A 26,116-nucleotide genomic window follows, 5' to 3' on the forward strand; every position below is an offset into this window, starting at 1 on the left:
ATTTATTTCTCACAGACCTGGAAGTTGGAATTCCAAGATCAGGGTGCCAGCAGGGTTAGGTTCTTGGTGAGGCCCCTCATCCTGGCTTATGGACTTCTTTGCTGTGTCTTCACATGGCAGAAGGAGGGAGAGAAAGCTCTGTAGGGTCATTTTTACGAGAGTACTAATTCTATTTATGAGGGCTCCACTCTCATGACCTAATTATTTCCCCAAAGCTCCACACATTATACCGGGGGCTAGGATTTCAACATATGCATTTGGGGGAGGAGAAAAACATTCAGCCCATAACATTCTACCCTTATCCCCTCAAAACTCATGCCTATTTCATGTACAAAATACATTCATTTCATCCCAACAGCCCCAGAAGTCTTAACTTGTTCCAGCTTCAGTTCCTAAGTCTGAAGTCCAGGGCATCATCTAAATATCATCTAAATCTGATTTGGGTGTCTCAAGGAATGATTTCTCTTGAGGCAAAATTCTTCTCCAGCTATGAACCAGTAAAACCAAATATGAAATATGCTTCCAAAACACAATGATGGGATAGGCACAGGAAACATATTCCCATTTCAAAAGACAGAAATGGGGAAGAAGGAAGGGGTGACAAGTCTCAAGCAAGTCCAAAACCTATTAAGACAAACTCCGTTAAGATGCTAAGGCTGGAGAATAATCATCTTTAGCTCTGTACTCAGCCCTCCAGACCCACTGGGTCAGCAATCCCACCTTTTGGCCCCACCGAGGTAGCAGTCCTGTCCCCATGGTTCTACCTGACAGGGAATGAGCCTCCACGGCTTTGGACAGAGATCTTATTGCCTATTGAAAACAAGGCAATGACCTCTCATTTTGAAACCAGGGAGGCAGCCCCGATAATTTCTGAATTATTTTTGCCCTCATTCTTTTCTTGAAAAACAGACTATGTTCATAGCCAAATATCTCTATGGTCACATCCTGTAAAATTCAAGAAATCTGATGCCTTCCTTCATTTCTTTCCTTCTCTTTCTCTTTTAGTTCAGATTGGCAGTTGCTTTGCTGGGGTAGCTAATTAAATCCATGGTTCACACCCATACTAATCTCCATACTGATCAGTCTCTTGGCCGTATCTACAGTACTCTCTTGTGAACATAGTTTCTCATTTTTTGCCATATGGATAAGCTGAGGATCTTCTAAATCTCTCAGTTCTAGTTCCTTTTTGCTTAATAATTCTGTCTTCAAGTCATTTTTCTCTTCTTACATTTTACTATAAGCAATCAGGAAGAACCAACTCACTGCCTAGACATTTTGCTTAGAAATCTTCTCAGCTAAATATCCTATTTCATTGCTTGTGAATTCTACCTTCCACGAGGCGCTAGAACATGAACACAATTTCGGCAAGTTCTTTGCTGCTTTACAACAAAGCTCACTTATTTTTCATTGTTTAATAACATATTCCTCAATTTCAGCTGAGACCTTATCAGAATGGCCATTTTTACTATCTGTATATCTACCCACACTCTGTACACGATTATTTGTTTATTCTCTAATAAGATGGAAGCTTCCTCCTTTTTCCTTCCTGAGCCCTCAACAGAACTGCCTTTTAAAATCCCTTTATGACCATCTCAGTTTCTTCAAGCAAGCACTTCAAAATTCTTCCAGCCTCTACTTACTACCCAATTCCCAAGTCACTTGCACATTTGCAGGTGTTTGTTACAATAGCACCTCACTTCTCAGCACCAGTGTCTGTATTAGTCAGGACTCTCCCTCCAGAGAAACAGAACCAATAGATTATATATCCATATAAAATGAATTGGCTCTATTCGTCCATTTTCATGCTTCTAATGAAGACATATCTGAAACTGGGCAATGGAGTTTTAATGGACTCACAATTCCATGTAGCTGGGGAGGCCTCACAATCATGGTAGAAGGCAAAGGCATATCTCACATGGCAGCAGACAAGAGAAGAGAATGAGAGCCAGGAAAAAGGGGTTTCTCTTTTTAAAACTATTAGATCTCATGAGACTTATTCACGACCATGAGAACAGTGTAGTGGAGATGGCTCCCGTGATTCAATAACTCCCACTGGGTCCCTCCCACAACTTGAAAGAATTATGGGAGCTACAATTCAAGATGAGATTTGGGTAGAAATATAGCCAAACCGTATCATTGGCTTATGAGATTATGGAGTTTGAGAAGTCCCATGATCTGCCATTTGCAATTAGAGACCCAGGAAAGCCAGTGATGTTATTCTAGTTTGAGTCCAAAGGCCTGAGAACTAGAGGAGCCAATAGTGTAAATCTCAGTCCAAGGGCAGACGAAGACAAATATCCCAGCTCAAGCAGGCAGGTAAGAAGGGGACAAATTCTCTCCTACTCAATTTTTGTTCTATTTAGACCCTTAGCTAATTGGATAATGTTCACCCTCATTGAGGAGGGCCATCTGTTTTACTGAGTTCAACAATTCAAATGTGAATCTCATCTGGGAAGACCCTCACACACATACCCAGAAATTATATTTCACCTGGGCACCATGTGGCCCAGTCCAGGTGACACGTAAAATTACCCATCACGGCTGGTGTAAGTGGAGGGTGCCACCTGGAATGTGCTGTTCATTAGTAATGACAAGCTTAGCCCCTGTAACCACATGTAGGATAATATTCACCTGGGATAATCTTTACTGTTTTTGTTCATGGAGATTAATTCCATTGATTCTATTGCAGGAATAACCACCTAGAATTAGAGACTGGGAGAACCTAAAGGTCTTCAGAGCTCTAATCTTCTTAGACTCTCCCTTTGCAGACAGGAAAACTTAGGCTCCAGGAGGTTTTGTGATCTGCTTAAGGTATCAGAGCTATTTAATTCCAGAGCCAAAACAGTAAGGCAAATCTTCAAGTTTATTTTCTATGATTGTTCTCTATAATTTTTTTCTCATAACATGACCTTTTAAAGAAAGTGGTTATCTCAGCATTGCCCAACAACAGAAAACTTTAAATTTCTTTTTTCAATGATGAAAGAAAACATTGCAAAACATGATGACTTTTTCTATTTGAGTATTTCATTACTGTCTAAATTTAGTACTTGATGGCAGCTTAGGGATCTTCAATCTCTTCCTTATAAAATAAGTAATGTTATATTTTGTAGTCATAAATAATTATGTGAAATACTAACAGTAATAACATAATATTTCTAAGAATTCCTATAAATATGGCAATATATATGACTTGCATAAATTCTCAATCTATTTTAAATAATGACTTTGCATTTACTGTGAATATATTTTAATAGTTTCAATCTCATGTTAAAAAGCACATTATCATATCTTAAGATATAAAGCTAATGAAACATATAAGGAAATATCTCTCCTCCAGAAAAATTTTGCAATTGAAGATAGTCTGTGTATGTGTGCACACATCTGTGCATGCATGCATACACACACACACACACACACACACACACACACACATCCCTAAGTCCCTGATAAAGAATATTCATGAGTCAGGAAGTCTGTTTTTGCCAGAAAATAAAGCACTCTTTTAAAACTTTCATACTGCTTTATCAGAACTCCTTGACATTTTAGTAATGTCTAAAATGGCCAAATCTACAGCATTTTGAAATCTTGGTGTAGGTCATGATGCCATGTATTCTGCTCTTCTTCAGGATTTTCTACCACACCATTAGCAGCTTAATGCAAGGTTAGAGAACAAGGCTATTGTTACTAACAAGAGCATGTTACAGGCTTTATTTTTTTCTCTGTGATAACGAAGTTTTGTAATAACTAGGTCAGCCTATATTTCTGATTTTGAGATTCAATTTGGAAAATTCCAAGAAATACTTATGATATCCCAAAGAATAATTGAGAGTTGTGTAAACTTTATGGATTGTTGCCTCTTCAGAACAGGAATTCTACATATTCTTACAGAATATGTAAGAAAATAGCATATAGATGTAATGACCATTGGAAACTATATTAATCCACATTGTATCTATGAAATTTCATTCTGCGAAATATCAGATATCTATGGTTTGGGTGATTGAGGAAAATAATAACTTAAAAGTTTATACTTTCTGATTTTTACAGTGTGCCCAGGGTCACACAGATAGAAAGAGGGATAGGATTCAGGTCTATGACACTGAATCTATGTTCTCTTCAGCAATGCTAACTTTGATAATGTGATGACTAGGATGAAGGTCTGGAAAGATCAAGAAACCCCTGAGGAACTACTTTTGCAAAAGTACATCAGCAGAAAAATTTGGCTACAAGAGAGAGTTTTAACAGTTCTTCAAATCCAATACACATTTAAACTAGATATGGACATTGAAACTCTACATTACTGAGATCGAAATATTGCAAGAACCCCCAAGTTGGCAAAAGTTATTGCAGCAAATGTGACAGTGAATCATACAATTAAAGTACAGAAATTGAACGTGTCTGGTTGTTATTGTCTCTGATAGGTTAGTTCTGAGGGATACCTGCTGTGAACTGAATTGTGTACCCCAAAATTCATATGTCAAAACCATACCTCAGCAATATATTGGGACATAGAGCTTTTAGGAAGTAATTAAGGTTAAATGAAGTCATAAGGATACAGTCCTAATCTGACAAATTAGTAGCTTTCTTAGAATAAAGAGAGGGATCTCTCCACAATCATACACTAAGGTAAGGACATGTAAACACACAGTGAATAGATGCGCATCAGTAAGCCAGGAAGAGAGCTTTCATTGGAGCCCAACCATGCTGGCACCTTGATCTTAGACATACAAACCTCCAGAATGATGCAAAAACAAATATCTCTTATTTAAGCCATTCAATCCATGGCATTTTGTTATGGCAGCCCAAGCAGAGAAAGACCTCCCCAGCATGCCATACATGGGGAGACGAGTGTTGAAGCAAGGTTTGCATTATGTGCAATACAGTATCCCCAGAATTAGAGAGCAGGATTGTGATGGTTAATATTAAGTGTCAACTTGATTGGATTGAAGGTTGCAAAGTATTGTTTCTGGGTGTATCTGGGTGTTTCTGGGTGTTGCCAGAGGAGGTTAACATTTGAGTCACTGGACTGAGAGAGGAAGACCCGCCTCAGGAAAACCCACCTTAATGTGGGTGGGCATCATCCAGTTGGTTGCCAGCACAACTAGAAAAAGTAGGCAGAAGAAGGTGGAAGAAGCTGACTTGCAGAGTCTTCCGGCCTTCATCTTTCTCCTGTGCCAGTTGTTTCCTGCCCTCAAACATCAGTTCTTCAGCTTTTGGACTCTTGGCCTTACACTAGTGGTATGCCAGGGGTTCTCTGGCCTTCAGCTACAGACTGAAGATTGTACTGTCAGCTTCCCTGCTTTCAAGGTTTTGGCTGGCTTCCTGGCTTCTCAGCCTGCAGACAGCCTATTGTGGGACTTGAACTTGTGATCGTGTGAGTCAGTTATCCTTAACACACACACACACACACACACACCAAAAAAAACCGTGGCCAATACAAGGTTTTACAAGAGGCCAAATTTCAAAATCCAAGGAAATTTTGAGACTGTGGATCAGAGTCACTGACTAAGCAGTACTGAACCAGTATTTAGCATAGTAAGTAAACTAGGTTAATTTCCTTCTACAAGTAGCAAGATTTTAATTAAGTTGCTTAACTCCCTCATTCTAACTTGGGTACTTTGTGAATCCTACAGCAGAGATAATAATGCCTTTATCACATAGTTGTTGTGAGAATGAAATGATTAGATATTAAATGATTAGTACTTGGCACAGTGTCTGGCATATGCTCACATGTCAGTGAATTGTTAACTACATACAGCTGCCAAAGTCGGAGAATGTGAAATCTGAACTGCATTTGTTTATTCAGACCCCAAATATTTATTGCTTACTTTTTGCCAGGCAAGATTTTAGGTGCTGAAGATACAGCAGTAAGCAAAACAGAAAAACAAATAAAAATTTTTAAAACCCTACCTCCATGGAGCTTACATACTAGAGTTATGAGGGTAATGATAAATCTAGGAGTTGGCAGGCTCTGAGCTATGTACCATATCCTAAAAGGAAACTCATAAAGTTCTTGACTAGGGGTGGCTAGCTGTATGGAAAAAGAGGCAAAGAAAATGTATGCTGTCAAATAGCTTGTCAAATATATGACACTATTGTTTTTTCTTTTTTTTTTCAAAAATGCATGAAGGACTCTTGTTTAACATGGCATTTTGTTAAAAGCTACTTGTCACCTTTCTTTTTTTTTTTTTTTTTTTAACCCTCTCAACCCAGCTTGCCCAACTCCAGGAAGAACCAGGAAGAGAAGCTAAAACACTTATTTTCTAAAAGCCTGTCTTCCCTCTCATCTTTCCCCTTTAAAAAGAAGGGCTTTTAGGGACATGGATGAATCTGGAAACCATCATTCTCAGCAAACTGACACAAGAACAGAAAACCAAACACCACATGTTCTCACTCATAGGCAGGTGTTGAACAATTAGAACACGTGTACACAGGGAGGGGAACATCACACACTACAGTCAGTTGGAGGGGGTTAGGTGAGGGACAGCAGGGTGTGGAGAGGGTGGGGAGGAATAACTTGGGGAGAAATACCAGATATGGGTGATGGGGTGATCAAGGCAGCAAGCCACCTTGCCATATATGTACCTGTGCAACAATCCTACATGATCTGCACATGTACCCCAGAACCTAAAGTACAATAAAAATTAAAAAAAAAAAAAGAAGGGCTTTACATAAAGCCAACTTCCTTAGCCTAGACAGAAATATACCTTGATCTGTCCATTGTCCTGTAATGTTTTGTTTGCTTTCCTGAAACTCATCTCTGAAAGATTTCAGCCTAACACAAAAGCAAACAGGTTTTAAAACACTTTAGAGAATATCACGCTTCCAAAAGGACCCCTGTCCAACTGCACACTCCTTTTCTTAACCTTTGTGGAATCCTGTCTAGGGCAGCTCTGGGAACCTTCTGGTGTTGCTATGTGTGTGTTTTCCCTTGTCGCCATTCATCTTTCCTTCTAAATTCAGAAGGCAAGTTAAAGTAGTGAACTTTTGCTGCATAGAGAGTACATTTTGCTTTGTTTTGTGGTCGTTTATTATGTACTTTGTGATGTTTCTAATTATTTTCTAACCCATGTGCAGGGCTGATTAGTGAATGGATTTGGTTATGAATAATAAACCAGCTTTCACATCCAAAAATTCGTTGACCAAAAGAGGTGTCTGTAGTGAGAATGTGACAAAACGGGTTGTTCTTTTGTTTCTTTAGAAATATCTCTTATTTTCATTTATTATTTTGGGGCCACCTTTGTTCATGTATGTAGAATCCAGTCAGAGCAGGTAAGGGAAGCACTGTTATCAGTTGCCAATCATTGTATGCTTAAATAAAACAAAGCCAAAAAATGTTAAGAGTAAGTCTTTTTGCAACATATCAATGAATAAGCAATTGTGGTAAATAAATAACCACTAGAAACAATGCTGAAAGCAAACTGGACTTACTTCAAAAAATTTTCATGTTTAAACAAAGTTTTGAATTTCTTTTCCTCTTCACGTATAAATGTGTAAATATACTACTTTTTCTCAACTATGAAAAATATTCTTATTTCAGTAAATTTTCTTCTTTTAAGTTTACCATATGGATCATGGAAAAAGTATAATTTTACAGAGTTTGTTGCTTTTATTGCACATTTATAAATTTATAGTACCAAATAAATATAACCTTTCAAATAACAAACTCTTATGAAAGGAAATTCTTCTTTCATAACTAGAACACCTCTTACAGGACTAAGTTTTTGTTAGTAAGATAAATTCCAGAAATTGACTTCAGAATAAAGACCTCAGCGTTTTTATTCTTGTGAAACCAATCAAGTGCTGACAAAGAGTGCTATAATCTGCCACCATACTTTAGAAATAAGAGTGTTCTTTATTGCCTTTTGGTAGTTGGATATCGCTAACCTTAGCCACACTACCATAGAAGATACTTTGCATTAGCAGGAGCAGGGTGGTTAGAGTCATTTGAGCCCCACCTGCATATCACATACACATTAACAAATGTCAAACCTTTAGGAACACTGGGGTGATTATCATACCGTGGCATTATGTTCCCATAGGTTTAAGTCTGAAATATACTGAATCTCAAAGATGAAAAGTTATGGCTATCATAATATATGTTTCCATCGTTCTTCCTATCATTTATTTCCTATAAAATTGCAACCCATATCAAAAGGCCTATTTCAAGGGTTATTCTTGTGAACACAAAAAATGCAGAATTATTTTGATGCATACTTGCCTCCTTGAATCTGGATGTTAAAAATGTATGATACTTCCCATTCAAACTACAGTAGAATCACATTACAATTCTGAAGAAAGGAGAGGGAAATGGAATAGGAAAATACAAACTAATTTTCAAGCCCTGGTGAAAGGACTAAGATTGTGAAGGAAATGCAGGTTGCACAGACCACTGAAAACAGGAAATGGGCAGGGAGTTTGTTGCTAAAATACAGAGCAGAAGAGGGCTTAAGAGTGGGACTCCCAAGTTTAGCTTCAGAATCGGCTGGGGAGCAGACCAGTTCTTGGGAGTGACTCGCATCTAAGCTAAGACCACAGGGAAGAACTGGTATATAGGACATAAAAATAGATTTATACCCCAGAGCCTTTCTCTGTGCTTTTTAGAACACCTGTACTGCATATGTTGAACAATTATACCTTGTCTTGTTTTGGGGAAGATAACGTGGGGTGAAGTAGATTTTTTAAAAAAATCATTTATCCTGAGTAGGCATTCAGCAAATGCTTTGTTGCCAATCTGACTCCATTTCCAGCCGCAGCCCCGAGGAGTTGAGTTGAATGATATCTATACCTGCAGGTAAGCGTGCATGCAGATATAACGCTTGTAGTGAATGAAAAGTAAAATTAGTTCCTTCAAAAATGTTAGCTTGGCTCTGATCAAAGATAAAAATAAAAAACTATAGGTTTCTGCAAATGATACAAGTGACTTTTTCTTACAAGGTACCCATTTATATTTTCGACAGCATTTGTCTTTCTTGAGAAAGCCCTTCATTCAAGGACCACATTGCAACTGTGGATCATTTATGTATAACTTGGTAGATGATAGACATTTGAAATTACTGTGACAGGTGTGTTTACATTGTTTCTGCTGATCTGAGAAAAAGTGCATTGCCAGAAAAGAGTGTGGAGAACTCAAATTCCTCAGAATCAATTTGAAGCAGTCTTTTGAAATAAGAATTGCTATAAAGAAGCATTTTGGAAAGGGGTAGGGGTGGGGAGAATGGTTCTTGAGATGAAAATACAGTTCAGTAAAACAAATTTATTATTTGATGGGGACTGCATATACACTGTGCTTTAATTTATTCATCATTATCATTGCCTTGAAATTGTTTTTTTTACCATTCATATGATGGCCTCAGGAGGCCCAGAAGAGAGTCAATAAAAATAATTCCATATGTGTTACTAGTGAAATATTTCATTATACTTCAAGATAAGAAATAAGAGTATACTAAAGAGACAAAGGAACACCAAAAGCTGAAGACTAAAAAACACAAAGAATGTCTTTTACATAGACTGGTCCATTAGTGCTAGCACTAATCTGTAAAACCAGTAGCAGTTATAAGTAATTCATGTGGGAATAAGAATTGTTTTTGTTACTTTTGCTGTGGACGACAACATTCTGTAAGCCCATTGTATTTTTAATCTTGACTTAAGCACTGCTGTGGCAATTATTAAAATAAGAGTTCCACTTATCTTTGTGCAAGTTGCTTCTTCTCTTCCTCCTGTGTGCTCCTCCCTCACATAGCTCCCCCACCTAACTCCATCCCTCCTCCCCCTTAGCCAAAGGCATTTGTGAAATACAGAAACAGTTAGGTCATGCTGTTATTTGGGGTATTCTTAATAAATGCTTACTGTATTTCAGAGGTTGTCTGAGGAGGTAAGCTAATGCAATTTCACTTTGATTACTTATTTGAATTTTGATACAAAGAACACTGAACCAATTCCCTGAATCTGTCATAATCATAATTTAGTTATCCACAGCTGCTTCATTAAAGTCTCTTGCAAAAGGATATTGATTTTTCCACTTCTTTATTATTTAATAACAATATTCATAAGATGGCCTGTTCTCCATCTTCATTTCCTTGACCCACTAATGGGTACTGGTTTCAAATTTTCTTTTCCAATCACAGCATCCCCTTTAAAGTTCTGTGATTATAGTGACACAGCAATATAAGGCAACGCCTTTAGCTACTTCAGCTGTTATATATTGGATTTCAAAAATTCTTTCTTCTCCTTTCAATACACATTTGCTGTTACCATTAGAAGTCTGTGTCTATAATTCAAATCCTAGTGTGGCATTCCAGAGCTTAACATCCTTCAATGCTCCTATTATCTACTTTGTACTTTTCTTTATAAAGATAGGTGGTATGAGAAAGGTCTTAAACCAAAATGAGAAATTTGTTCTAGCTAAATGAAATAACCAAATGGGAATATTAATGTTATCATATACTGACATAGTTAAGTTATTTTTAAGAAAAGCCAAAATAGACAAATGGGACCTAATTAAGCTCCAGAGCTTCTGTATAGCCAAAGAAACAATCATTAGAGTGAACCAGCAACCAACAGAATGGGAAAAAATTTTTGCAATCTACCTATCTGACAAAGGGCTAATATCCAGAATCTACAAAGAACTAAAACAGATTTACAAGAAAAAAAAACAAACAAACCCATCCAAAAGTAGGCGAAGGATATGAACAGACACTTTACAAAAAGACATATATGAGGCCAACAAATATATGGAAACATGCTCATCATCACTGATTATTAGAGAAATGCAAATCAAAACCATTGAGATACCACCTCACACCAGTTAGAATGGCAATCATTAAAAAATCTAGAGACAACAGATGCTGAAGAGGATGTGGAGAAATAGGAACACTTTTTCACTGTTGGTGGGCATGTAAACTAGTTCAACCATTGTGGAAGACAATGTGGTGCTTCCTCAAGGACCTAGAAATAGAAATTCCATTTGACCCAGCAATCCCATTACTGGGTATATACCCAAAGGATTATACATTGTTCTACTATAAAGACACATACACATGTATGTTCATTGCAGCACTGTTTACCATAGCAAAGACCTAGAACCAACCCAAATGTCCATTGACGATAAACTAGACAAGGAAAATGTGGCACATATACACCATGGAATACTATGTAGCCATAAAAAATGATGAGTTAGTGTCCTTTTTAGGAACATGGATGAATCTGAAAACCATCATTCTCAGCAAAGTGACACAAGAACAGAAAATCAAACAGAGCATGCTCTCACTCATAGGCTAGTGTTGAACAATGAGAACACATGGACACAGGGAGGGGAGCATCTCACACTAGGGTCTGTTGGGGGGTGCCAAGAGATGGACAGTGGGGTGCTGGAGAGATCAGGGAGGGGTAACACAGGGAGAAATGCTAGATGTAGGTGACAGAGGGATGGAGGCAGCAAATCACATTGCCATGTGTGTACCTATGGAACAATCCTGCATGATCTGCACATGTACGCCAGAACCTAATGTACAATTAAAAATATGTATGGTGATATTTGACAGTTTGTATTATTGCCAACAAGAAAAAAGAAACATTCATCATATATAAACTTCTCACTTAAATGATTCATTAATCTTTTTAACAAAGTTTTTTTGAGAATATTCTAAGCACTGGTCTAAATGATAGAGATTTAACCGTAAGAAGATAGACATGGTCTTAGTACTTAGGCTGCTTATACTCTGTTGGGGTTACAGGCCAGTAAGAGGCAACCACATCACTCTGTGACAGGGACTTTGGTTGGAGAGAACAGATTTGTAAGGATCTAGAGAAAGGACACCTGGAAAAAAGAATTACCAGAGAAATCTTCCTGAGGAAAGTGACATCCAAGCTGAGACTGAAGAGGAGAAATTAGCCAGGCTGATTGGGACAGTGATCTAGGCAGAGAAACAAAGCACAATGTATTTAAGGCATTGGAAGAAGCTCTGGATGAATGGATGGGTCAGGCAGGGTGGAGTGGGGACAGATGAAGTTGGGGAGCAATTAGGATCCCAGTCATGCAAGGTCACAATCGAGGGAAGGGAAGTTTCGGGGGAGCCAGAGAGAGCTTTGAAGTGTTGATTTGAGGTGGCTGTAGGTATCCAAGCAAAGTTTCCAATACTCAGAGCCTGCATTGACAATAAACAAACCATTTGATTTTGTTTTTGTTTTTTGAGACAGTCTCGCTCTATCACCCAGGCTGGAGTGCAGTGGCGCCATCTCAGCTCACTGCAACCTCTGCTTCCTGGGTTCAAGCCATTCTCCTGCCTCAGCCTCCCAAATCGCTGGGACTGCAGGTGCCTGCCACCATGCCCAGCTAATTTTTGTGTTTTTAGTAGAGATGAGGTTTTGCCATGTTAGCAAGGCTGGTTTTGGACTCCTGATCTCAGATGATCCACCCACCTCAGTCTCCCAAAGTGCTGGGATTACAGGCATGAACCACTGCAGCTGACCAGCTTTTGATTTTGAAATTTATAATTTGGTAGCTACATTTAATTAAGAGGTAGCTAAATTTCTTGAGATTCCTTGGCTAGTTTATTAGAAATTTCTTTGATTTACTTCATATTACTAATTTATAATTGACTTAGTTCTACATCTGTAGCTCCCTTTCTCAACAATTTTTAGAATATAAAAATGAGTAGTTACTTAACTCATCAATAAAATATTTTATGTGCTTAAAAATATTTTATGGATGAGTTAAGTAATTACTCATTTTTAATTTCTTTTTACTTTTTTCAACTATAAGTTGGCATAATTTAAAATGTTGTGGCTTGCCATAAGAAGTACAAAATTGAGAATATAAAATTGATTGTAGCATTATATTAGAAGAGTTTATTCTGTGGAAGTTTAATTCCCCATGCTTGTCAAAAGTTGTTAAAACATTGCTAGCCTTTTTTGAATATAAAATGTGGGCGGACATGTACTAATATATCAAAAAATGACACTTTGTCAAAGAAGGCTTTCATGGAAGAATGTTCTGAATAAAATGTTTTCTTTTAAAAAGAACCCGACCTGTTTAACATTCCATAGCAAACACAGAAGAACACAAAATGCCTGAACTTACTGCCAGTCACAACAGTTAGTTTCATTTACCCTTTAATGCTTTTCTTTATATTCTAAAAATTGCTCCCCAAAAGAATTAACAGTTTTATTCCATGATAACCCTGGCTTGTAGTAAAATAAAAGTAGCTCTCACCCTCATCAAAATAGATTCTTTTCAGACTTACTAGCACTTCTAATAGTATGATGATAATATAGTTGGCTATGTCCACCGTTAGTCTCAATGTAATTATATGTGAAGCAACAATTCCCTTATCTATTAGGAACACTTGCTGCGGTTAACTGCGTTTCACTGTCTGGCAGATGAAATACAGAATTAAAATTTCAAACTATTTCTCAAAGTTTTTTCCCCCGAGTTATTTTAAAATCTTTTAGCCTAGGGGAAGATGGTAGCTCAAAAGAATGGGGAACCAGATGGCATTTAAAGGCTTTAGCAAGATTTACCAAGCAGATGTGCCTGTATTCTTGCTGTTCTACCTACTCCTCAAACAGGTCCTCTCTGGTATAATTGCTTTGCAATTGTTCCAGTCCTTTAAACCTTCTCAGGATGTCCAGAGTTAAGATAATGTTTGATAGTTTAAATGTTAAATTGAAAATCAATAGATAATTGGCTTTGATTACTAGCTATTACTGTCTTATCTAAGTAGGCGGGATATTTGTATGTGTTACTCATGCTCTTTGCAGAAGACACACTGAAGCCTAGCTCTTGAGTGGAGATATCGTTCATTGAAAGAAACAGAAACAGATGGCAGTTGTGGTAACTGAAATACAGCACAGCTTAAAGGCATCCTAGAATGCCACTTAATAATTCTAGTGTAAAAAGAAAAGAAATATTCTGCACAACTTACTTGATGTGTAAGCTGAGTCTGATTTTACAGCCTTATAGCCTGCTCACAATTAAAATGCCCCAAGGGTTATTGGTGGTGTTTAAGGTAGAGATTGTGCCAGGTTTTGAGCTAATGTCAGAGAATGGTGGCAACAAATCTCCCCAACTATAGAGGTTTGTTGGAGAATAGAAAGCCCAGGTTTTAATAAAATATTAGAAAATTCTGCAAATATTAATATTTGTATGAAAGGACACTAAGACTGGTGACAACAGATTTTAATTACTAATAGTCAAGCCAGATGTGTTACTTTTACCTTTTCATTAATTTACACTATTAATGCAAGGGAGAACTATTGTGTTTTTATTTGTGGTGGTGGGGGTTGTGAGCATCTCACAATTGGGAATGCCTTCTTAGTCCTCTGAGATGGGAGCTGAAGGCAGTGAGGGGCAGCACTGTGAATTGAGGTTTTGAGTCTTGCCTCTATAACTTACAAATTATACGTATGAATTATGTATGCCTTAGTCTCTCCAAGCCTCACTTCATTTGTCTGTAAAAATGGGCTGAATCCAACTTTATTAGGCATTTAGTTCAGTGCCTAATACATATTTAGCACCTAAAAAATGGTAGTAATCATCATTAACAGACAAATGCGCGCAGCTTAATAGATTTTCCCACCAAGCACACTAAGGATTGTAGGGCATTCATGGATATCACTTTTTACTACACCAGGAAAACCCTGCCAGATAGATATAGGAGTGTTTCAGAATAGCCTCTGAATCTATAGACCAGGAAACATTGTTGTGCATCACTATCCACGGTTTAAACTGTTTGTTTAAATACAAGTTAAAAGCAGAAGGTTTCCTTGCAAACACTTTCTGATCACATTTATTGGACCAACTCATAAGAAATCTTATCACACTGATTGTTACACACTTACAAATCATTTGCTAAAACCAGTGTTCTCTCCTAAATGTATTAAGACAAAAATTAATTTCTAAAACTTACATTGCTTTAAAGTTTAAACAATCACATCTTTAGCTATGAACTATTATTTCCTGGAAGGTTAAAGAATACATCGTATGTGCAAAGGAAATGTCAAGGACATATCAGTATTTGATTTCATTACATATTTGCTATCCCAGAGACCATGCAGTCCTACCAATGTAAACAGCTCCCTAGGAATCTACAACTGAAGCCAACAAAAGATGCAGATTGATCCTGCTATATTTTAATATTAAAATTTTACAGTACTTTTTGAACTATTTTATAAATTAATTAATTTCAAAATGGATGAGGCAGTAACACTGAACTTTAATTATGTTTAAATTAAATATAAGCATTTAAAATAACCATTTTAATTAAATACAAGGTGCAGGCAGCTAATCATTAAAAGTGGAATTGGCAACTTGAGATTTATCATTCTGAAACCACTTGTACCACATTTCTAATGAGTTCTTTCCTCCACTTAAATGAAGGACTAAATTTATTTCCCCAATGTGGCAGCTAGTAAAAGATAACCCTTTCTCAGGTCATGGTTGTCAATTTGATGTTGAATCAGAGTAAAGAAATCTGTTTTGCTATACTCACTTTGATCCAAAACAGTGTTTACTATTTGCTAATTCATTTCCAACTTCCGGTACTTTAGTTCTACAAACACCTAAGAAAAGCCCCACTAACTGAAATTGCATTTACTACTGCAACAGAAAATAGTTATATTTTGTAAAGGAAATTGATCCTTTGTATAAAGGAGACTCTGAGGAATAAAATCTAAGTTATTTTGAGATTAAATTTTAAAAATTATATTACAACTTCAAGAATGAAGAATAACACTCAAAAAAACTTCATTTTATAAACTATGGATATATACACTCTATATTTGTAACAATATACATATAAATACATATATATAAATTTGTATTTTTTAAACCATCAGATAGTTTTTCTAGTGCAATGTAATTATCATTTAGCATAAACTCTGACACTTAATAAATGTTTGTAAAGTAAGTGAATAAATGATAAGTGATAAATTTTGTAGAATGTCTTTCAAGGGCTCTGTTTCAAAATCATTTTTTGCTAGATCTTACCTTCTACTTTAACCTTCTCCATTGAAAGGGCTGATAAACCTGAAGCGCATCTTCTCACAGCTTTGAAGGTTGTGTGTTTTTCTCTTATCTGTTGCTTTCCTGTATTCTGGAATTAGTACAAATGCTAAGAATCTAAAAGAGAGCAGAACCTCTGGTGACTGAAAGGGCAATTCAAAGGCAAGTTTGCGTGTTTTGTTCCTTGAACTAAATACCTGGAACTACGGATTGCCACATTTTTCTTCTGTTGTAAAAACTGAACCAATTGAAGGTACTACCTGTAAGAGACAAGCTCTACAGCATAATGAATGTTAAGTGCCCTCTTGAGTTTAGCATTTTAATTTGTTGTAATTATAATGATTTCTATTTATTTGAAAACTTTGGAAATAATTCTAGTTTATCAAACAAATTGAGAAACAGAGTAATTGTTATGTTTCATATTGAGGTCAGGTTGCTTGTGCATATGCCAAGAGGTTCTCACAAGCAATGGAGCCAGTTTTCTGGGCATGACTGATAGGTGCCATGTTCTAAAATAGCTGAATGTGCTTGTTTCTACTCACTCTCTGATTTCTCTAGAACTATGTGGCAGTATTGGAGTTGTGAGGTGAAAAACTGACAAGAACTCAACTGGAAGAAATTGGAAATAATTTATGAAAATATATTAATCAGAGAGGAGACACAATAGACTCAGTAGCGGGCTATTAGCCAAGTGTATAATTTTTTAAGAGCTTTTCCTTTACTTGAAAGAGGTGTGTGTGTGTGTGTGTGTGTGTGAGTGCATGCACGTGCGCATGCGCGCACTTTGTACCCTGAATATATTTGCATAAAATGGATCCAAATAAAAGATGGATTTCTGGGCTGTTATAGACCAAAATAACCTTTTTGTCAACTGCAATTGGGTATATATTAGTGAAATGATGCATTAGGATCCTATAATCTGTTTAAATGTCATATACACGCTTAAGAGTAGCCTGAAATAGTAATTAAATATTACTTTTAAAAAAGAGCTTGGCATTGCAGTCTGTTTCATTTTTCTCATCTCTTTCTTTGTTTTTATCCTACTAATACAGCACTTTAGTTTTAGAGCCAAACATGTACTCTGCAGCTAGAGAATTAGAATTACTAGTAACTTCAACTTAGGAAGAAGCCGTAACTGCATAATATATTCCAATAGTAGCAAGGGTGGAATAATTGATATAATTAATCATATGGCTATCAACAGGTCAATCTGAAGATATACAATACATAGCATTTTTAAGGAAAATAACTTTAACCACTTTCACCTAAAATTCTCAGCAGCCAGATCAGGAACAAGGTTCTGCTATACAAATGTTATTTAAAAGTACATGTGGGTAGCTCCCCATTTCCTAGCCTATCTCTGATCAAGGGAAATTAACAATTACATATGCCAGGATTAAGCTCAAATGTAATTTTTTTTTTTTTTTAAGATGGGATTTCACCATGATGGCCAGGCGGTCTTGAACTCCTGACCTCAGGTGATCTACCCGTCACAGCCTCCCAAAATGCTAGGATTACAGGCGTGAGCCACCGTGCCCGGCTCTTCCTCTGCAAATTGTTCAACAAGGGACTGGAAGTACCATGAAAAAAGAAAAAGAGAAAGAAATGTTCTTATCATCCACAATATACTTCTTCTCACAGCAAATCTAACAACAGCTAGGAAAGAGCAGCAAAAGCAAACAAATGAAAGACTAATTGGAAAATCACTTTCCCTCTGTGTCCACCTCCAGGTGCTAACAAGCAGGGGACAAACCAGAAGGACAGCCAGTAGGTGAGGAGAGGCCATGGAATACCCACCAACAAGATAATCATCGCTGGAATAATAGGGAAGTGTCTGAATGTAGGTATGTGCACTGAAGACTTCTGCATGCTCTCGCAATCCATTATCTGGCTTTCCCTACTTTTATCCATGTTATATGCCTACCATCTCATCACTCACAGCCACTCAGAACCCCCCAGTGGCCCTCCAGCAGGAGGTCTTTCTCCTCTCTTGAGCTTTTAAAACACTGTACAAAATCACTTTAAGCTGCCTCCTGATATACCCTCAGTGTTCCCTGTATAGAAACCTTCCTCATCACTGAAATGGATTCTTTTGTTAAAGTTTTTTATTTTCTTGTGTGTGTGTCATTTTGTGTGTGTGTGTTTTTGTCAAGCTGCAGTTATCATGAAACTGATTATTTCCTAAATACAGAGATGCTTTGTCTTTGCTGTCCCTATTGTCTGAAATATCTTTCCCAACTACTCTTTGATGGTTTTAGGTCTGTTTATTGTTAAAGGCCAACGTCAAGGTCTGCCTGCAAACCAACAATCTTGCTGATTTCCTCACCCGCATTATTTCCTTTCTTCCAAACTTCTGTAGAACTTGTTGTATGCCTCCTCTGACATTTGTTTGACAAGTTCCACCATGATTTTTATCCATATGTGAATATATCCTGTGTCCTTGGTGTAACAACTGTTTCTTTCTGGAAAAGACAGGATCTGTTGTGTTGTGGTATATCAGAATCCAAGAAGAGGGAAAACAAGCATGTCACGAGCTGCTGTGACCGAGTGAGGCAGTGCAGGGGAATAACTCAAAGCATAGACTCTGGAGCTAGACTGCCTGCGTTTGAGATCCCGCTCAGCAAATTACTAGCTGGGTGATCTTGGCAAGGGTTTTTGTTAAAAACTGTTCATGCCTTAATATCTCTAAAATATGGATAATAATACTATGCATCTCATTGGGTTGATTAAATAAGTTGATCAGATAAGTGTCTAACACATATTAAACACTCAAAATTATTACCTACTTACTACTGTGTCTGTAGTAACATTCCATCTGAATTAATTTTCTCCATAATGCTATAAACTATATGCCACTGATCCCATTCTCAAGACAGGAACACTATGTCCCTGCCTAAAAATACTAAAGGAAGCAGAATCAGAACTAAAGTCTTAAACCCTAGGCTGTATCATTCTGAACATTGCCTCACACGCATGTACACAGTGACCAGTTGCTATTGATAACAAAAGAATTTATTCTTCTCCTGCCATGCATGGTGGCATGTGCCTATAGTCCCCACTGCTCAGGAGACTGAGGCAGGAGAATGACTTGAGCCCAGGAGTTTGAGGCCACAGTGAGCTTTGATCGCATTGCTACACTTCAGTGTGGGTGACAGAGCGATATTCTATCTCAAGAAGAAAAAAAATATTCTCTTTTGTTCTTATGGTTTTAAGCTAAAGTGTGCTGAGATTTCACTGATTTGTATTTTAAAATATTCAGAAGATGAAATGGTTTCATTTCACTGTAAATACCTTTTTTTTTTTTTAGTGGACTAATTCAAATGGGATGGAGTCATTACTACTTTTTTTTGGCCTTAGAGGCTAAAATGCAACTCAATAAGTATTTATGTTCAGAGGCATTGAATGAAAAGGAGGAAGAAAAACTAAATGGTCATTCCTACCCTAGGGTATTTTAAATCTAGGTGACTCAGTAATGGAAACACTGCAGAAACACTGAACACAATTTAACCTCTCATTCCTAGGTTCACTATGAGATTTGTCCTTTTACTGTCTCTCCTTCACCGTGTGTAATAGTGCAGGTTGGAAACAGTATCATTGTCTAAAAAAAATAACGTTTTGGGATTTGGTGGAATATGCCATTTAAAAGTAAACTATACAATTTTTATGAAGTAGTTTTAAAAATTACTTTATTCTATTTGAAATTATTTTGGAGAATTTACAAAGACCTTGGTTAAATGGAGCATGCCAGCCACTCTTGGAATCTCTTTATTGTCTAGAAAATCATTAAGTCTTGTTCTTGTCACTTGCAAAATTCCTTGGCTGCTGCTATTTCTTTGTGCATCTGAAGTACTGAGCACTGTGCTTGGATGTGGCAGATGACTGATAAATCCTTAGATAACTGGTAAATATTTTACCACCCTACCGATGCATTAAGTGTACCATGCCCTCCAGCCCAACACCAAATTCCAGAGTAGCTTCATAGACTCTCAGTAAACCTAAGCAAACTACCATTAGGTAAAGCATGACCAAGAGTAGAGATTAGAAGGATGAGCAGTTTTGAACACTTCAACTTATTTTAGGTTTTTTACTTTATCATTTTTATTTATTATTTTTAAAAATTTTTTAGAGACAAGGTCTTGCTGTGTTATCCAGGTGGATGTTGAACTCCTGTCCTCAAGGGATCTTCCTGCCTCAGCCTCCTGAGTAGCAGGATCATAGGCAGGAGCCAGTGCACCTGGCTTTGGCGTTTAACTTTACACACAAATAACTCTATGAAGTAGGCATTATTGTCGCCATTTACCAAGGAGGAAGCTAAAATCCAGAGATTTTAACTAATATATTTAAAAATCACACAGCTGGTGAGAAAGAATTTCTGGTGCAAGTCTAATCCAAAGACCAAACAAATGATGTAGCAGTCATGGGGGTGAAGTGAGTGCTAGATTTAGCGTCCTGAGGCAGGTGCTGTGTTCTGATGCTGATGTCAAGTTGCCTCAGGCATATTATGGAACTTCCTCATGCCTCAGTTCTCTCATCTTACATGACATTACTATGAAGATCAAGATATTTTATTTGTGATATAGCTTTGAAATGACCAGAGGTACTATAAACATTAATTATAGTTGTGAGTTTGATAATTATAAACACTGACACAATTAAAACGTTCCCAAAGGATTTTAAAACCCTGGCAGGCCCTGGGGAGGAGGTGGAAGTAACAAGATGAAACGAAGACCAAAGATCTAGAAATCCCATGCCTGTGCAGGCATTCTGGGAGCAAATCTAGACAAGATTGCCCCTAGTGGTCTATCACTGATGCTGACCCAATGCTACGTAGTTCTCAGTTACTAAGCGGCAATTACCCTTATAATATATTAGATCATGTTTTAAAATGTAGGTATAATGGCCATAAGCACTAAACCAAGGACTGGACATAGGACGAAACATTAAACATCAGAACTGTTGCATATGGAGCCCTGTACCTTGTATAAGGAATGGTTGTATGGCAAGCTTTTCATTTGGAGCATTAACAGTAGTACTATCCATCTATACATGGTTTTAAAAGTACATCTGCACCTCCCAGTGTCCCTGAAACACCCCAGGTACCTCAATGGGATACAGCCTGGTGCTTCTTGGAACAATCTCTTTAACAGTTTTTCAAAGGAATTAATGACACTTCAGGTTATGGCTGATCACTGGTTTTGACCTTGTAGATGTTGAAGGGAAGTAAATGTATTTGATGAGTTATTAAGCACATGCTTCAGTTATTATGATAGTAAAAACAGCTCAGTCTTATAAAACTATGAGGTGCTTTCTGTTTCTTAGCATTTAATTGCCTTCCTACTGAGTTTAGATAATGTCATTAATCTCAGCATGTGACATAGTATATTTATTTAACTAAGAAAGTTACCCACATTTCTTTCTATTCTTTTGTTTACACTTATGTAAGCTTATTTCAGAATTACTTACTAGAGTTTTTTAATAATTGTATTTTAAACCAAATGAGAACAGGCAACTTAACTGATACTGTAGATGATATTTTAGAAGTCAAAAAGAAGTTAAGAAATCAGTTTTAGATGTCCTTTGTCAAAGCCTGCCTAGAGGAGGCCTTTGCTTCCAAGATATACTGCTGAGATGGAGAATCTATGATCAATTGCTCAATTTCATCTGGCCAATTTCAACTGTCAAGTATTTCTAAAAATATAGGCCTATGACAATAACATTGGACTTTTTTCATAGCCTCCTTAGTATTTGCAGTTTATCATTATTGTTAATTATTAAGCATTTTGTTGGCAGAATGGGTTGCCAGAATAATGATCACAGTTATACAGCAACAAATGGCTAATTTGGGGGTACAGTTCTCAGTTAAAAAGGTATTTCATAAACTGTAAGTCACTATACAAATATTATTTATAGGAATAATTTTCATGATATCAAATTATGTTTTTCTGCAAGATAGTGAAGCATAACAGAGAAAAAATTCCTACATATTTTACTTTAAAAGTATTCATGAACATAAGTTCTTCAATACATAACAGGATGTCTGTAAGAAGAATTATGAGAATTATAATAATATCTGCTCTTAATAAAGTACCTGCTCTATGCCAGACACTTTAAAATAGATCATTCTTAGTCTTCAGAACATTACTGCAGGAAGATTTTGTTATCTTCTCATACAGCTGAGAAAACTGAAGCTATGATAGGTTAGTAAGTAGATTGATAAACTAAAAAATGGTAGAACCTACAATTCAAACCCAGATCTTTTAGACTCCTCTGCCCATGCTCTTTAACTATAAGAGAGCTAGGAGGTAAGAAGTGAAAAAGAAAAACTTGCAAACAGAAACAATGATTGATTAATTAATTAGTTAATAGTAGCTACCATTTTTTAACATGCCAGGTACTAGGTTAAGTGCCTTAGGGACCTTAAGTTTATTATCCTAGTAAGCAGCTCAACAGGGTTCATTCATCTCATATTTTTCAAATAAATTAGAAATTAATATTCTTATTTGCCTCATGAGAAGTTTAAGGTTCAAAGACATTAAGTAACTGACACAAGATGGCACACCTAGTGAAGAGCAGATTTAAGTTACCAATTCAGGTCTTGTCAAGTTCTAAAAATCTATATTCTTTCTATTAAAGAATATTATATGCTAAAACATATGTCCTAGTTATACAGTAAAAACACTGGAGTACTATGTAATTACCTTTTTTTCTTTTAACTTATTCTTCAGATTATTTCAGTTTATTTAAAACTTACTGAGCTTTATGATATTAAAGAACTTTCAGATAGTTAGTATTTGTTCAACCAATGTTTACTAGTTTGTAATTATTCTAATGCTGTCCATGCTTCCTGAGTCAGATTGTTACATTATAAATTTCATGTGCTCAGCTTGTATTTCATATTCTACACTTTCACTAAGAACTTAAAAATGAAAGAGAATTTATTAAACTCAGGAAAACTGCCTCATCTATGTAAATTACTGCTCTGAAATACCACAAGTTACAAACACAACTGAACAGTTTTCATCCTAATCATAGAAGATGACTAGAACAGCACTTTGCATTCATTCATTAAACAGTGTCCACTGATAGCCAACCATTTTTATAACATTGTGGTGGGGACATTGGCAGATAATAATTCAAAACCCCCTGGCTTCAAAGAACTTTACAAATTAATTAAGGAGAAAAGGCAGGGTAACCATTAAGTAACAAAAGCCAAAATTACATAATATTGCAACTGTGAAATAAATCATGCTTAAAAAAAAAAAAAAAAGTGTTCCAACTTCATCGCTGGAGGTGCTGACTATGGGTTGAAGTGGTCAAAAGGACTCCAGGAAGGAAGGTGACAATCAGCAGAGAGGATGGACAGCACTGACTAGGCACATGTATGTGGTGGAGGTGGCCAAGAAGCAAATTCATTTATTGTTCTGAAGGCTTGTACAAGGGAACTGGAGAAGACTGGAAAAGGAGGTGAGGCCAGACAGCCAAAGGCTTTGATTTTCGGTAAAGACTCAGGCCTTTGGCCTCCAGGTGATTGGGAGTCATTGTACGTTTTTGAGCAGGGAGTGACATCATTAAAGTAGTGCTTTAAAAAAGATTAATCTGGCAGGACTAGGCAGGATGGATTGGCGAAGAAAGAACAGGAGCAAAGAAACTACTGCAATAATTCAGGTATAAGGTGATGAGGTTCTGGGCAGATGTGACAACAGGAACAGAAGGAAAGAAATAAATGTAAGAGATAGTTCAAAGAAAGACATGACAGGAGGTGATGACTAGATGTGGGAGGAGAACAGGTAAAATATACTAATTTTAAATCCTATTTGGAAACTTTTATAGTTTACAAAGTGTATAGAGTTCATGAGACATTATATATAATATTCCTGGTCTGAGATGCCATTGGATCCAAGGAAGATGTTGCTTTTACTCGATGTAGCATTTCTTTTAGCAAAATCTAAAGGCAACTGCTGCATTTTAAGAGATTATAAATTCTACTATAAAAATTACTGAGCGATATCTTTATGTCACAATAACAATAATAATAACTGCAGTTACAGAATGTCAGTGCAATTAGATGAAAATTCAGCTAAACGATGATGTTTCATTTACCTCCAATGTTCCATTTTATTAATTTAGCTGTTGTTATATTTTTGACCAAATTGACTTTTTAAAATTGTGAATTGATTAAGTCTAGATTGGATTATTTTCACAAATATGTTAATATGATTTCCCAGTAACTTGGAGAATTTTGTATCTTCATTGTAGGACTAATTCCACTGTCTTCAAAATGTTTTTGTATCATAATTATCTTACTTTCCAGATGGAAAAATGGAGCCATAGGGAAAGTGATTTAATGATTTATCCAAAGTAGTGTGAAAGGTGAATAATCTCTTGCTATGGGTCCAGTGGACTATATTAATAGATAAAAAAAAATAGAAAGCACAAAATATTATTTTTGATTGCTTATACTTAGTGAAAATATTGAGTGCCAGGCAATGCAACCTTCTTCCCTAACACATACACACACCATTGCATTACTATGATATATATATATCAGTTACTTCAGAAAGCAAGTGTCATTTTAGAATTACTTACATTCTGTTTTTAATGCATCAAGTAAAACATATTGTGGCTTCTAATATTAATTCATTCCCCACTTAGCATTGTTAAAATTATTTATGATCTAGTGTAGAGCAAAACATATTGTTATCCATTTTCCCCAGCTTTGATATAAAAGCATTCTTCAGTTGTTTCCTAAGGAGAAATGTTGTCAAAGTTTGATGGTAATTTATGTTGTCAGTCCATTAAGTTGATTTTATGGCAGCCAACACAACTATTGTCCATTTATGAGAAACCTGAGGACCACTCTAGGTCTCCACCAAGGCCGTTTGATACCTGCCCTCTCATACGGCTGACCTTGAGGGGAGTTGAGTTTGGTAATTTATGGCAAATATCATCTAGGAAGTCCCATTTGCAAGATTCACTGTCATTTAGTGCTAAATGATCATTGCTGAGTCCAGAGACAATCTGAGCTCCTGACAGAGCAATCCCATAAAAAATATTGCCTACCCACCCAGGTGTCCTTTCCAATTATCTGGAGTAGAAATTAATACTTTTAAAAGCTGCTAGTTTTTGAAAGGTTATTACAATTTATTCCAGCGGTTTCTTTTGCACATTATGATGAATTAGTTTATTATGCCATTATTTTCCATGTCAGCTTTTTAGAAGATTGAACCATAATGTTGAAACATTAGTGTGAATGGCAAACATACTATTTTACAGCTGAGCAATATATTTCTTTGAGAAAAATGTGCTTAGTTTTTAATAACAGGTAATTTTATGTTTATGTTCCCTAATGCTGTTGTCAGATATTATTTGTTTCTTTTTGGTAAGAACTAGAGAACTTTCTTTTAAAATGTTAATGCTGCATTAGACATATTTTAGAGTCATAGTAAGAATATATTACTGAAAAATAAAAAAATATAAATTTTAAGTGTTTTTCCCTGAAAGCTAATATCTTCTAAGGTTTTCTTGACACTGATTTAATATATACTTACTTCCATGGAGAATCATACTTCTGTCTCAATATTTTCTCTAAATGTAGTTGGGGGAGGAGGAAACTTTAATTCATTTTTCTGAGATATCAAGTTTTTCTTTAATGAAATATCTTTATCTTAAATGACTGGCTTCATATGTCGTTTGGAAGTATTTTGTAAAATAATATAAATTAGGACTTTGATAGAGATTTTTTTAGTCGTTCTCCATTGAAGTGGGATACTGGGAAAATATTAGTAATTTTCTATTTAGCCAAGTATTAAAAATAATCATTGTGTTAACAAAGATTGATTAAAAGTATTCTAAAGAGTACCCTATATAGTATCTTCATTCTGAGAACAAATGCATGTCTATTGCATGCCAGGCATCATACAACTGTGTGGAGCTGAGACACATCTGTAACAACATTCTAGAAATGAAATCTTTCTATTCTCATTACAATTACTTTTATCCCTACAGTTTTTAAAAATGTAATGCAACTTTAAAACATTCTGAATCTTGTGTAAACTGAGAATGTAAGCAAATTCAGTAACACTTTAGAAGTTTTACATTTGCTACCTCCAATCC

At 36.3% G+C, this 26,116-nt stretch overlaps 1 protein-coding gene across 3 annotated transcripts in view; it reads left to right on the plus strand.

Annotated features, from left to right (window-relative positions):
- Positions 1-26,116, plus strand: part of HS3ST5 (heparan sulfate-glucosamine 3-sulfotransferase 5) — a 302,878-nt gene that overhangs the window by 178,500 nt on the left and 98,262 nt on the right. For 2 of the 3 annotated variants that reach the window (XM_039464950.2, XM_074397584.1), the window contains exon 3: positions 17,734-17,847. The gene's annotated coding sequence lies outside the window, so the exon portion shown is untranslated. The remainder of the gene's footprint in view (positions 1-17,733; positions 17,848-26,116) is intronic. The other variant, XM_074397585.1, reaches the window with a different exon arrangement.

Source organism: Saimiri boliviensis, chromosome 4, assembly GCF_048565385.1.
Source record: "Saimiri boliviensis isolate mSaiBol1 chromosome 4, mSaiBol1.pri, whole genome shotgun sequence".
Lineage (NCBI taxonomy): Eukaryota > Metazoa > Chordata > Mammalia > Primates > Cebidae > Saimiri > Saimiri boliviensis.